We start from the raw sequence: 14,158 nt of genomic DNA, 5'->3' as shown, positions 1-14,158 counted from the left end.
TTCTGTAGAACCCTTACTTCTAGCATTTTTGTCACAGAATTTTGTTTGACTCACAATGACTTTATGCAGTATGTATTGGCCCAAGAGTGATTTGTTAACTTACTCAGGATCCTGGGTCTCAACCAGTGAGGGGACTGGGACTTAACCTACCTGACAACATCAGTGGCAGAATGGGGGATCTCAGAGATCGGGCCTTCAGCATCTCACCCTACCTCGAGAATTCTTTCAGGAATAAGGAACGTGATTCTACTTCCCCTTCTCTTCCACTTCTTTTATATCTCAAGCCCTCCCTCTGCCATACCTTAAGAACTCCTGCTCCCCACTCCTGAGGGTGTCTGCAGAGACAGATGTCTTTTATTGGTGCTTTCCACATTGTGTACATCTTATGTATGGGTCCTGGCAATAGTGTTCAGAATCTGTCTGTCTGGGTCTAAATCTTACCCCGAGCACTTTCTACCTCTGGATCTGAGAGACTGGACCACTGCTGCTTCTCTTTACTACAGGGCTGACATCATCATTCCAAAGTCTCATGGGCTTGGCATGTATAGTCACGATGCCTGGCCATGCAAAGATGTTCTGTAACAATGCGGTCCAGCAGAAATTTAATGTGACCCACACAGGTGATGTAAAATGTCTTAGTAGCTATGTGAAACACTGTGAATTTAACTTTAATAATGTATTTCATTTGACCTATTATATCTAAGGTATTACTATTTCAACTTGCAATCAAAATTAAAATATATTGATGGGATATTTTGCATTCTATTTCCCCTATCTTCTCACTTACAATAGCAACCCTCACTTGAGCTAGCCATAGGTCAACAGCTGTGTACAGAAGAGCACAAGTAATCTCTCTTCTAATATCTTTTTTTTTTCTTTAAACAGCTGCTTGCCTTTTCAGTGAGTATGCTGTGAGCTGGGCTAGACAATGGGGCCCAGGACTGTGATAGGCCGCTTTGCTACACACCTGAAGGAAGGGTCCTGATCACAATGAAGCTGTTGTAGCAGGATGGGGGGCTTCATTTTCATCCCTCATCTACAGCGACTATGCTGAAGAACTTTAAGAGGCACATTCATGATCAGATTTGTCATTTAAAAAGACAGCAATATGGGGAAAGGATTGGAGGAAGGCCAGATAGAGAGACCAGTTATAAGCTGCTATAAAAATCCACAAGAGAAGGAATGAAGGCCCGAATCAAAACAAAAGACTACTCCAGAGTTCACCAAAAAAATCTCTAAGGACTCAGTAGTCAAGAAAATACAGAAGTGGGGAGAAAAGAATCTATAGCAAACTTTACATTTTAAATTTTGTGAATAGGATTCATTAATTGAAATTGAAAACATGAAGAAATACTGTACTTTTGCTGGAAAAGGAGGGCTTTGAACTCACTGAGTTGAAGGTTCCTAAGACAGATACCAGAGAAGCATTCTGCAGATGTTAAGAACTAGTGGTATGGATATGATAACAGATACAAACCACAAATGTGCTGTCTTGGGGCAAATGTAGAGTGAGCAGAAGAGTGGCCTTTGGGGATGCTGAGGTTTGAAAGGAGAGAGAGAACCTACAAAGAAATCTGTGGCAGAATCAAGTAAAAGACAAAAATTCAAGAGACAAAGATGACTTAGAAAACATAGAAGGAGTGTAATCAATACCTGCAAAAGCCAGAGAAAATAAAAACAGAAGAGAATCCTGGACAACAGATGTGGTTCCCTGAAAAACATAGAAGTTGGCAGGAAGAGAGAGACTTGTAGGGAAATGTCTTTCAAGGAGCTGTCTTCTAAGACAAGAAAATGGGATTAAACATATCAGACGAAGAGAGGAGCCAATAGGATTTTGTCTAGTTTTCTAATTTGTATAAGTATTGAAAAGACATCTATATTTATGCACTAGAAAGGTTGCCTAAGTCCTTATAGAAAAAGAGATGACAAAACAAGACCTTTGGGCTAGGAGTTTGGCCTAGTGGTAGAGTGCTTGCCTAGCATGCACAAAGACCCAGGTTCAATTCCTCAGTACCACATACATTGAAAAAAGGCAGAAGTGGGGCTGTAGCTCAAGTGGTAGAGCTATAGCCTTGAAAAAGCCCAAGGACAGTGCTCAGGACCTCACTTCAAGGCCCAGGACTAGCAAAAACAAACAAACAAACAAACAAGATCTTTGAAGAAGCAAGAGGGATGGCATCCAGAAAGGTAAGTCTCACACTAGACAAAGGAAAGGAATGGGGGAGACCTCAACATTTATAAGAAAAACAGACCATTGCCATAACTAAACTTTTTTTCCTTAATTAGAGTTGTGAATGCAATATAACTGTCCCTCAATATTGTAGAGGATTGGTTTCACTAGTTTTCCAGAGTTCTGAATCTGTGGGCTTGCTACATCACAAGCCTTTCATATACGAACCTCATGTCAGGCAAAGCTGAGCACCTATAGAGTCACAATGGTTGTTGGTAGCAAGTAGCCTTTTTGGTCAGTGTCTGTGCACATATTTCTTTTGTTCACAGAGTAGTAGTGCGATAGCATGCACAGTCATCTGCCACTTACCAACTTCTCAGACTCAATAATCAAGTTCTATATCTCCCTTGAGCTTCAGTGTTCTCTTCTCAAAGGACATATATCATCTTTATTGCCAGGTCACTCACTGTGAAGTCTAAATGAGGTCATCAGTAGATGATGATGATGATGATGATGATGATGATGATGATGATGGTGATGGTGATGGTGGTGGTGGTGGTGGTGGTGGTATGCTTCCAGTTGGTCTCAAATTTCTGGGAGTGATGCTAACATTAAATGAGGCCTGGGACAATATGGGACCTTAAAAATCCAAGTGGGCAATGGACGTTTGCACCTTTTCTTTTCACCACAGTACACGGGTAGTCTCTGTTAGTCCTGGGGTTTGGTAGCTGCTTTTAAAATTACTAGCTATTAACATTTCTAGGTAAGCTTCAGTTTGGGTTTGGCAATAAAATGGGGATAAATGTGTGTTCTTCACACCACTGTTTTAACGATGAAATGATGCAGTGCGTGTAATTAAAGGAGACACTGCTTGATACAGACTGTGCTTGTACATATTTAGTGATGGAGGGAGAGGGTTACCACTCCTCAAAATAGTCTGATCTATGAACAGTCAAATTTTCTTACACTAATCCCAAATTTGTCTCACTAAAATTTATACCTACTGGTCCTATTTTTACATCCATGGTAGTACTTCTACAGAACCAATAGAGGGTTCTAACAGGGTGGGAATTAAAGATGTGTTGACTCATTTACTGAGGCAGTTATTTTGTGTCCCACAAAGGAACTGACCACTTATGAGCACAATTGGGTATGGGCTAATCATTTCCTACACTACTGTAAAGGCTGTCAGTCTTCAGTGGCATTCCACAGTGGAAGAAGCCTTTTTGAGTATTCTAAGCCAGCTGAGTGCTATCCAGGAAAACACTGGTTAGAGTGCTTGCAGGATTTTTTTTTTGTCATGGTCAGTTCAGCACTTGGCATCACCCATAATTGTTATAGGTATCTTTACAGCCATTAGGTTCCATTACTAAACACTGCAGACCACCAAGGCCAAGAAAGCTCTTGTTGAATTTCAACTTAGAAGTAGAAGTAGTATAACAGACAACTGATGTACAAACAAAACTCCAAAAATTCAGGTCTCTGATTCCCACATCACCCAGGCACCCTTCTCCCATTTTGAGAGTCCAATAGAAGTAGTATAACAGACAACTGATATACAAACAAAAGTCCAAAAATTCAGGTCTCTGATTCCCACATCACCCAGGCACCCTTCTCCCATTTTGAGAGTCCAATAATAGCTATTGAAATTTGATCCAAATCCTTTACACAATCACCTCAAATTAACTGTCATTCCAGGAAGGACTCCATACCGCATCTCCACAAACAGAAGGAAGAATTCCCTGCTGAACTCTTCTAGACATTTGTTTCAGAGATGTTTATGTTATTTATCCTACTAGAGTATCTTCAGCAGACACTGTACCTTGTACAAAAAAAAAGGCTTACACTGGGTCTGAAGAATTAAATTTTGCTCTGTATACAACATAAGAGAAGTGGCAAACTTCCCTATATCATTACCTTTTACCCTCAGGTGGGTGATTTTGCTTTTCAATTTACAAGGATGCCTTTAAATGAACAGGCTAGGCAGCACTAATATATTCTGGAATTTCAAGGCTGATTAACCACACATGTATATAACTGATAACTTTGGTCTAATTGTTTTATGTATAAAATACTGGCATCAAGCCTGAGCCTTTTCTTTCTCACTCACTACAGGGACCCATCACTCCACCTTAAAATAACTACAGCCTTCTTAACTCTAACTCACAAGTGCCAAACTTCATCATCATCTCAACTCAGAAATGCCAAGTCCTCAGAATCCTTGCAGCTGATGAATGGAGAGGTTGATTAGAACCACAGAAGGAGAAGGAGAAAAACTCCTTGACAAATGTCTCCTTCACATGCAGGCACCTTTTATCCAATGTCAACATTAATTTTGGTGTTAACAAATATTTATTGAGGTCATGATTCAATGTCAGGTTGTGAGGTAGGCTCTCAAAATACACTGGTGTACAGCATGGGGAGAGTATCAAAGCCCATCATTTACAAACAAACCAAACTTCTAGTTTATGTATTCTATAACTATACTATCAAGTGCATATTGTGGCCAAGGGCCCAGAAGAGAAGGTATATCAGAGGCTTCAAGGAGCTTGCAATCTAGTTAGGAGAGCAAAAAGGAAGAACTCAACAGTGTAAATGAAGATCTAAGGCCTAAAGAATGATATAGACAAAACAGCAGAAAGTAGTTAATCAGGGAGAGTAACACGATCAGGGGCTGCATTTGAACAATATCATTAGCTCAGAGAAAAAAGGAAAAGCCATTCTAATAGAAAAAGTACAAACAAAAGGGTAGGGAGAAACATGAGCATGTCATCTTAGAAGAGCAGTGCGATCCAACTAGTAGGAACAGAAGGTTCATATTGGGAAGAAGTATAAAATAAAATTCCTAAGTTAAATTTGAGCACGACTATTAGGTACATAAAAACCATGTTGATAGCCTAGACTTTATACCAATAGCAAGAAGGCTGGGCAGAACTATGAAAAGTATTTGAACTGTAGATACTCTCCAATGTATTGTGGGGCCTCAATAAATCCATTGTTAAATTGGAAATATTAAGTCAAAAGTGTATTCTCAGGCGCCTAACCTAAACTTCATAGCTTAGATTAGCCTGCAGCTGGGCAAATAATCAAACACCAAGGCTATTTCATAAAATGTTTGTAATCTCCCAGGTAATATTGACTCCATCCTAAAAACACGGACAAAACAGTTCACTATAGAGTATCCACTGTTTCCTCTCCTAGACTCACGGCTCACTGGGAGCTGGACTGCCCCGTATCTCAATAAGACTACCATCACACCATATATTACTAGCCAAGAAAAAGAGGAAACCCCAAAGCCTGACTTCTACTGAATGTGTATCACTTTTTGCAACAATATAAAGGTGAAAAATGCTAAATCAGACCATCTTTTGTTGGGGATTAACTGTATTGGAAACAGAAGTAGCTTTAGCACCAGATTAGCTGTTTTGGCAAACCATCTCTGGAGACTGGAGCAGAAGTGTTTTAGGGAGGGCTGTTGTGGTGGAAGTGCACACAGAGGAGAAACTCAATTACGAAAGACCAGGATATAGAGGTCTATAATGATCATTAGCAAACAGGGATGGTTATGCCTGGGCTCCAAGGGAAAGTGAACATGGAAAAGGAAATGTGGGGGAGCAAATGGAAAACCCATACCAAAGGAAGACTTCATACAGTCCCCAGAGAGAAAATTGAGCCAAACAGTATAAGTACCTTCAGTCTGGTTGATCCAGAGAAAACTAAAAAACACACATTTAGAAATGGAAAGGTCTTTTCATCAGCAAAGGAACAACTTCAGTAGAGAATATGCAAACTATGTCAGGCCTTTGGCCTGACAATAGGATACCCACCATGAAAATTCTATTAAGCAAGTAGATAAATGTGAATGGAGTCTATCAGTACTATAGCTATAGATCTGTATGAAGCAAAAAGAGATCACATTTAAGAATTTTTTTATTAAAAAATAAAAGTGCAGTTACTAAACGAAAATGATGGAAATTATATAGACATAGCAAAGATTTAATTTCACAGGTTATTTTTTTCTTAGCTATGATATTTAGGGGATTCTATCTATTACAACAACCATGAAGGAAAAAATAAACTTCTGTAGAAATTCAACATATGGCCTATTTACATAACAAGCATCACAACTCTAAATTAGCCATTTTGATGTGTCAAGGAAATAACACCTTTGTAGCAGACTACTTCAAAGAAGGGAAGAAAAAAAGGTTTATTTTTCTTCTATAATTATGTTTACTGGGTTTTTACTGTTTGTATAATGAAAATCCTATTTTAATTGCTTGCTTACACTTTAGGGTAGAACAGTAATAGAATGAACTGTTTAGGTGAATTATGTACAACTATTCCGAGATCAATACATGGAACCAATCATTTAAAGTCCATATGTCTGCCCTCATGTCCTCTGTCATGAAAAACTACTGCCCTAAGAACAGAAATTATAGTAGCCATTATAGTCAATGATCACAGTCAAGTAACAGTAAAAGTACCACAGAAGAGAGGTAAGCAACACCAAACAGAATGTACAGAGCAGTGACTAAGCAGCACCTGTTTGAGGCACACAAAACACATTCTAGTCTTGACACACGGTGAGACAGGTGGTAGCAGCCTCATTGAAATTATAACCAAAAGTTCTTGTCCTTGACTCACTTCAGAAGATTTCTATTGAAATTGTGAAAGGTAACCAAGCAAAGAACACCCATCTATGTGCATCTAACATAGATCCGTGAATGAATACTATTGTGCTATTCATGATAGCACGATTTCCCTGGTTGTAGACTGATAAACTGATTTAAAAAAAAAAATAGGACTAGAAATGAGACATTTCTAAGCCTTAACTTCTGGTAGAGAGTATTACCATTTCCAGGCCATTTACAAATGGCTACGTGTGACCTAGAAGGTACTGCAGACTGGCAGTGCTTCAGAGGCTGCCAAGATGTGGTCTAGGTATTCAGTTTCTCTGGTCATTGCTGACATGGTGCAGCAGCTTCACAAGCAGAGAGACACATCTCTCCACAGAAACTTAACAACTGCATACCTTCTACAGGGGGTTCCCCAAAACAAAATGAATACAAAATAAGTACTGATCATCTTGCCGGCCCAAATGAGCACATTAACTAAACTGATTCTTAGGAAATTATTTCATATTTTGCCAATGATTCCACTCCTTTCCCAGATGTCAAGTTTTTACTAATCTCTTAAATATTCTATGCATCAAAGTGACTGTATTTGTCATGCAAATGATCCTTTGGAGTTAGTTTCCTGTGTGTGTGTGTGTGTGTGTGTGTGTGTGTGCTATGTGTTTAAAATTACAGATACGGAACTTGACATTATTTACACTGCTATTCCACAGAAAAGGTTTTAAGCTAGCTTGAGCTTATTCCAAAGCTTTAATCAAAGACTGCAGTACTACTTACCTCATTCAAATAGAAAATCATTCCCAGTTGATTTTTCCCCCCCAATTAAGGACCTAACACACAGACACGTATTTTCAAACGCTACAGTTTCTTGTTAAGACGGCTCCCATTTACACGAGGTATTGCTTTCGGGTTAAGTAGCAATTCATAAGGCCCATAGAGCATTATTATTATTATTTTTATCTAGAAGGCAACTTTACTTGAAGGGTATCTTTCAAAATAATTGGTTTTACTACTTGAATAGTTTTCTATTTCTGGCTTCCTGTCATACTGCACATCTGCTTCATCTCTAGAAAACAAAATCAATCCGAATAGCAGTGAACTGTTCCTTTAAGATAAAATAAAACCATGTTATAAAAAGGTCAGGTCACGGCCCCTATGCTTCCAAATACAGCATAAAATACCTTTCTCTGAAAAGGTTCTAAAATTCAGTCCTTAAAAAATAAAAAAATAAAAAAGTCTGTGGGCTTGAGAGCAGGCTGAGTTGAATATTTTTAAAAAATTGTTTTTCAACACTCAAGTAGACATAACACCCCCCACATTTTATGTTAAGGGAACAAGCCGTGTTTGAAGTTCAAGGGTTTTCACTAGTTCTCAGGCTACAGAGGCTGTAACGCACTCAAAGCAATACGCTGTACAGAAAGAACCTTTAATGAAAGTGTCGGGTCTCCAACATCTTGGCATCTGCTAACACCAGAACTGTGGGGCGCCCACAGGCTCACCCCGTTCACAGGCACACCAAGCCCCGCGGAGCAGGGGAAAGACGCACCCCAGTCCGGGTGAAGTCTGGGCTCTTTACCCCACGTCTGCGGAGCGCGCGGCCCGCGGGGCCCCGCGCCAGGGCGGAGCGCAGGAATCAACTTGTGTCTGGTCTGGAAAGCCGCCCTGGGTCTCCCGCTCCGCGACCCCGGGGACCCACCCGCGGGGACCCACCCGCCCAGGGCCCGCTTCGTCCCGCGCCCAAGGGCGTCCCGTGTTCACAGCCACCACCCGGCCGGTCCTCACCGCGCCGACGCGTACGCGCGGGGATCCGGCACCAGGGACCCCGCATAGGGGAGCGCGGGGCCCCGCATCTGCTCTCGACGGGGAGCCCGCGGCCCGCCCGCACCCGCACTCCGGTCCAGGACACCAGGACTGCAGCGGGCGGCTCTGCGACTCCGCGCGGGGCCGCCGGAGGGTGGCGTGCGGCGGGAGGGGAGGGTCCAGTGCCGCTCGGCAGTGCCAGGGGGCGCCCGCGCGGAGCCGGGCAGAGCGGGGACCGCAGCCGCCGCGGGCCAGCCCGCTCCGGAGCGGGCGGGTCCACGTCGAGCGCGGCGGCCGCACGCTGGCCCGGGGCGCACGGATGGGCGCCGAGCCCGAACCAGCTCCCGCCCGGCCGCGCGGGGCCCGGGGAAAAGGAAGGACGGCGACCACCGCGTCCGGTCGGAGCAGAGCGCGGGCCACACCCAGCGCCCGGGGAAGCCCGCGGCGGGGGGCTGGGCGTCGGGGCTGCAGAACGCGCGGCGGGGCCGGGCCGAGTCTCCACCCGGCCGCACAGGCCCCCGCCGAGCCCCGCGGCCCGGCCGAGCGGGCAGGCGTGGAGTGGGTCCGGGATAGCGGCCGAGGGGGATCGTGGCTTACCTCGGTGCCGAGCGCGGCCGCTCCGGTCCGGGGCCGGGTTGGGGGGCCCGGGGGCGCGGTCGCCGGGAAGGCGGAACGGCGGTGGCGGGCGGCCCCTGCGGCGGGGAGGGCGGGCCGGGTAGGAGCCGCTGCTGGGCCGCGCGCCCGTCCCGAGCTCGCCCCGCGCTGCAGGCGCTCGCGGCGGAGGCCACGGCCGGCTCGGCCCCACCGGGTTGGATTCCTTCAGTGCCCCGAGTCGGACTCGGCGGGCTCGGCGCCGCGGCTTCCCGCCCCGCGCGGTCCGCCCCCTCCCGCCCGCCCCGCGGTGTCACTCACCAGGCGCACACACCCGAGCCAGCCCGCGCCCCTCGCTCCGCTCGCACACACAGCGCAGCTCGCGCCTCTCCCGGGTTTTGTATCCGCTCACACGCACGTTCTGACACAGATCCCGTCCCCCCACCCCACGCCCTCCCTAGCTCCTTTCCCACCCTACTTTCTAGAAGGATCCCCATGCAGCTCCAGCACTTTGCTGGCTTGCCCCACACCAACCTCCTCTCCTCAACGAAAACTCCCCTGGTTTTGTGTGGGTTTATTCCCTCCCCCCGTAAAGAGATGTTGGTCCAACCCGCACGGAGACGCGAGAGGATCCTCTTTTCCTACCCAGGAAAAAGAACTTTGCTTTTCCTCCAGCACCGTCTGCAAGCAAATACAAGAAGCTTCTGGTTCTAGGAGGTAGTAAAGCTTTGGGGGAAACCAGCCGCGCTCAAACACGTCCACCCAGATAGCTTGTTTTGAAATACACCACCCCCCTCCTCCCCTAGAAATCGGGCCCGGGAGGGCCGGGAGGCGGGCTCCACCCGACCCGGGGACCCGGGCCGCCCCTGCGCCCGGCCCGCCGTGCCTTGGCTGAGGGTCGCGGGCTGGGCGCTGGGAGCCCGGGGCACAGCCCGAGCTCTGGTTGCACGCTGTGGGCATCGACCCAGGTTGTCCGCCTGGAAGCGTGGTGGAAGGGAGAGTAAAGGCAGCCTCTCCATCATTATTCACCAGGTAACAAACACACCTCTTCCGGAGGCAGCGGGGTGAAAAGACACGCAGCTCCCCAGTTTCTTTCTGCAGGGTGATGTCCAAGCCTAGCTTGTTCTCAGGACCGGTAATTGTGTCTCAGCAGCTTCACTGGGGGTCAACCTCCTTAGGAAGACCGAACCAGAGTCGGTGTACGCCTCTCCAGCTCCCAAACTGTCGTGGGCCACTGCTGTATACGCCAGAACCTGTCCATCGTCGCACTTCAGGAATTCATAATTTGAAATAAAGTGTTGCCTTTCAGGTCAAGTTCAAATCTGCTCACACATCAGCCCGTGTTGACAAAGCACTTATTTTGTTAACTGCCTGGTAGAGCTTGCTCACCATACATTATATAGCCACACTGGATTGTTGTGCGGATTAGACATTTGTTTGACAAGGATTTGCATATGTTCTATAAGCATGAGCTGATTTAATCAAACAGCTCCATCGGGAGGCTCTGTGGTGTGTGTGTGTGTGTGTGTGTGTGTGTGTGTGGTGTGTTCACTTTTTCACTCAAGGCTAATCTTCTACCACTTTGAGCCATGCCTCCAGTTCTGGCTTTTTGCTAGTTAAATGGAGAGAAAAGTTTCACAGATTTTTTTTTCTGCATGGGCTGACTTTGACCTGGGATCCGCTTGAAGAATTAGGATTACAGGCACGAGACGCCAGTGCCAGCTTGTTTATTGTTTCACAAACAAAAAAAATAGAGACTTGTTGTTAAACAACAAAACTAATATTTTAGTTAATGAGTGGTGGAAGAAGAATCTGAACCCAAACAGCCCACCTAGGCTGAAAATGCCCACAGTTTTCTTCTAGAAACCCTGCTACCTTTAAGGACATACCATTGTTCACTACGTTCACATGAAATTACCAACTTGGACCAATATGATGTGGGATTTGATGCCTATTTAAGGTCTTCATTTGAGTTGGTGGGATAGTCATTCCTCCATAATTTAACATTTTAAACTAAACATAAACATCATTTTATTGATTCTAGTAATACAGACAAATCATACCTAATCTCCGTGTGATCATTACTAAAATGTAAGTAGATGGTTATTTCAAAATGAATACTAAGTTATTAGGAATGGCTTTGAAACAATACTGAACTCAGTCTTCATTTCTCCCTTCTGTACTTCATGGTCTTTCTAGGACTACATATCTAACTTATAGTGAAGTCTGACAGGAAAATGACTTTCATGACCGAAGTCTGACCAGAGGGAATGAAAGGGTATTCTGAGGTAGGTACCTGCCCTTTCGTAACAATGGACTGCTTCCCAGTAAAGTAGCTGTGTAAACCACTGTGATATGTATTGAACACAAAGATGTTAAAAGACTAACCGGAAGAAAAATTGAGATTAGTCATGGAGCAACACTCACTAGACCAAGAACTACACTAAAACTAAGCCTCTGGCAAGAATGAGACTCCCTGAAAAGGTGAGTACTAGGTAACTGAAGGCAATCATAGTATTTCTTAGGAGTTAGCTAAGAGCTTAGCAAAATAAATCAGACTTTTAAAACTTTTATAGACAGTTTTGATTTAAATCTAGACATTTCATCGTTCAAATTAATTTTCTCTGAAGAAAAAAATACTATTCTGGAAGAGAAGATTTTAAAACGCTCATTGAAGTATAAGTAAAAGCCTATACTGAGCATGACTAATGAAGCAGCATTCTGATGAGTGGAGTATAAAGCTTTTGGAAAACATGAAATACATCCCTATTATTATATGGAGATAAAAAGACCTAAGGAAATTGCATATGAAAAAAACATATTAAAATGGGTTAAAATTACATTGAAGGGCTGGGGGTTTGGCCTAGTGGTAGAGTGCTTCCTTAGCATGCACAAAGACCTGGATTCGATTCCTCAGTACCACATACATAGAAAAAAGCCAGAAATGGTGTTGTGGCTCAAGGGATAACGCTCTAGCCTTGGGAAAGCCCAAGGACAGTGCTCAGGCCCTGAGTTCAAGGCCCAGGACTGGCAAAAAAAATTTAAATTACATTGAAAGTATGATCGAGAGGTTACTTATTGAATAAATGAATAATAGCTATTCTGACTATTGGTTAAAATGAAGGTTATAATCCTTGAATCTCATTTTCCTATTCCTAAACCAAATTTTGAAAAGGAGAAGTCCTATTGAAGCAAACAAACAAGAGTCATAAGAGCAAGAACCATAGAGGGGAGTAAATGCAGCATGTTAGCTTTTATTTTCTAATATTGCCAGATGGATATTTTAACTCTCTACCTACTGCTTTCTTCCATACTGTCATTGATACCCTTAACCGAATGTGCTTCATTGTAAACAGGCTTCTACAGTAGTGATTGTAGCAAAATGCCATATTCCATGCTCCTAACTCTTGTGGTAGATTCCTGATTCTCCAGAATGGTCAATTAGAGCAGCGTTCACGTGCATGAGGTAGCTCAGTGCCTAGAAACCAACGTAGGCCATGATCAGTTATCTAGCATCTATTTGAATTTTGATAACTGAGTAAGTAGTATGGAAAGAGTGATTTAGTTGCTAAGCTTCACATCACTGTGCAACATTCAGACCTGAAAGAGACCATGGTCTGCCTAGTGATTTTTGGACTTTGGGTGTAGTCACTCTGTGGAATCTAACTTATCTCCTAGGGAAGGGATGGGTGTATGGTGTGTGCGTGTACGTGTGTGTGTGTGTGTGTGTGTGTGTGTGTTTATTCCTTAGGATCATTCACAGATATCCTAGCATTGGCTCCTTCCAAGTGTATGAGGGGATTACATTTCCCCCAGCCAATTGGAATATAGCTCTACAATTTCCTTGAGCCAGTGAAAATGGATAGAAGTGATAAATATCACTCCCGGGTAGAAGCTGGGTGTGGAGGTCACCACATTTCTTTTCCTTCTACAAAGAAAAGTCACATTAGACTGGATCATAACAACACTGAGTAACATCATTCCTGCTGTCTTAGTGAACATGTAGTATGAACAGCAAATAATATTTCTTCTAAATCAATACAATTTTAGGATTGTTTGTTCTTTTCTGCAGTATAATCTGTTATTATAATAAAAAATAAGGGGAGAGAAATAAATTAAGAATTGGAAGATCGCATAATGTGACTAATCACTCCCTACTCTTCTGGACAAGTAACAAATTCCCATGTCCTCTAGCTTCTTAAGTTGTTGGGTGGAGGAAGCTATGGGACTGTGTTCTGACCACTGGACTATACATGGAGGTTTTATTATGCGTTCCCAGGTCTCACCCAGGGAAAACCTACTACATAATCAATCTTCCCTGCACAGGAACTAAGGAACCTGAGACTTCAGAGCAGGTGTCAGCAAACCTTCTTTTTATAAAGGACTAAATAGTATAAATAGTCTAGACTATTTGTTTCCACAATACTAAGTCACAAGAAGCAGACAGAAGGCTGGATGGAGTCCGTGGTAATATTTATGACCCCCTCACCTGAATGGTGGAAGGAACCTGTGTCGCTGTGTCACACTAACATGTCTTCTTGCTAAACACCCAAAATGAATTGTTTTCTGAGTAAAACTGCCTCCTGGTGAGAGTCACATAAAAATATACTACCTTACTCCATATTTCTAAGTGGATTAATAATCTGAACACTTAAAGAGAATGTAAGAGATCACAATATAAGATACCTTCATAACATGAATTGGAAATTCAGTGAAAAAAGTCTCAGAAACTATAAGAGTCTCAGAAAAGATAAGAGATATGAAGACAAAAATTTCACATTGTATACAATAAAAGCTGCTCAGACTAATGTTATCTAGTAGGAGAAAATAGATGTAATGTACATATACAGAAGGAAAGGACTCACATGCATACTAACAAATAGCTCCCAGACATCCATATGAAAAAGAAAGGTAGTAGAGTAAGAAAATGAGCAGAGAACCAGACATAGTGGTGCTGTGATCC

At 43.6% G+C, this 14,158-nt stretch overlaps 1 protein-coding gene across 3 annotated transcripts in view; it reads right to left on the bottom strand.

The window, feature by feature from the left end:
• The window catches only part of Spats2l (spermatogenesis associated serine rich 2 like), a 168,571-nt gene extending 158,310 nt beyond the window's left edge, over positions 1 to 10,261 (bottom strand). Inside the window, exon 1 of one of the 3 annotated variants that reach the window (XM_090354569.1) lies at positions 10,241 to 10,261. The gene's annotated coding sequence lies outside the window, so the exon portion shown is untranslated. Of the gene's footprint in view, positions 1 to 9,201; positions 9,410 to 9,516; positions 9,557 to 10,240 lie in introns of those variants that run through there. The other 2 variants (XM_090354570.1, XM_090354568.1) reach the window with 2 other exon arrangements.
• Between the last annotated feature and the right edge of the window lie 3,897 nt (positions 10,262 to 14,158).

Source organism: Megascapheus bottae, chromosome 21 (assembly GCF_031878675.1).
Source record: "Megascapheus bottae isolate mThoBot1 chromosome 21, mThoBot2.hap1, whole genome shotgun sequence".
Classification (NCBI taxonomy): Eukaryota; Metazoa; Chordata; class Mammalia; order Rodentia; family Geomyidae; genus Megascapheus; species Megascapheus bottae.
The sequence above is the reverse complement of the archived record's forward strand: the minus strand, read 5'-3'. Positions and strand labels throughout refer to the sequence as shown.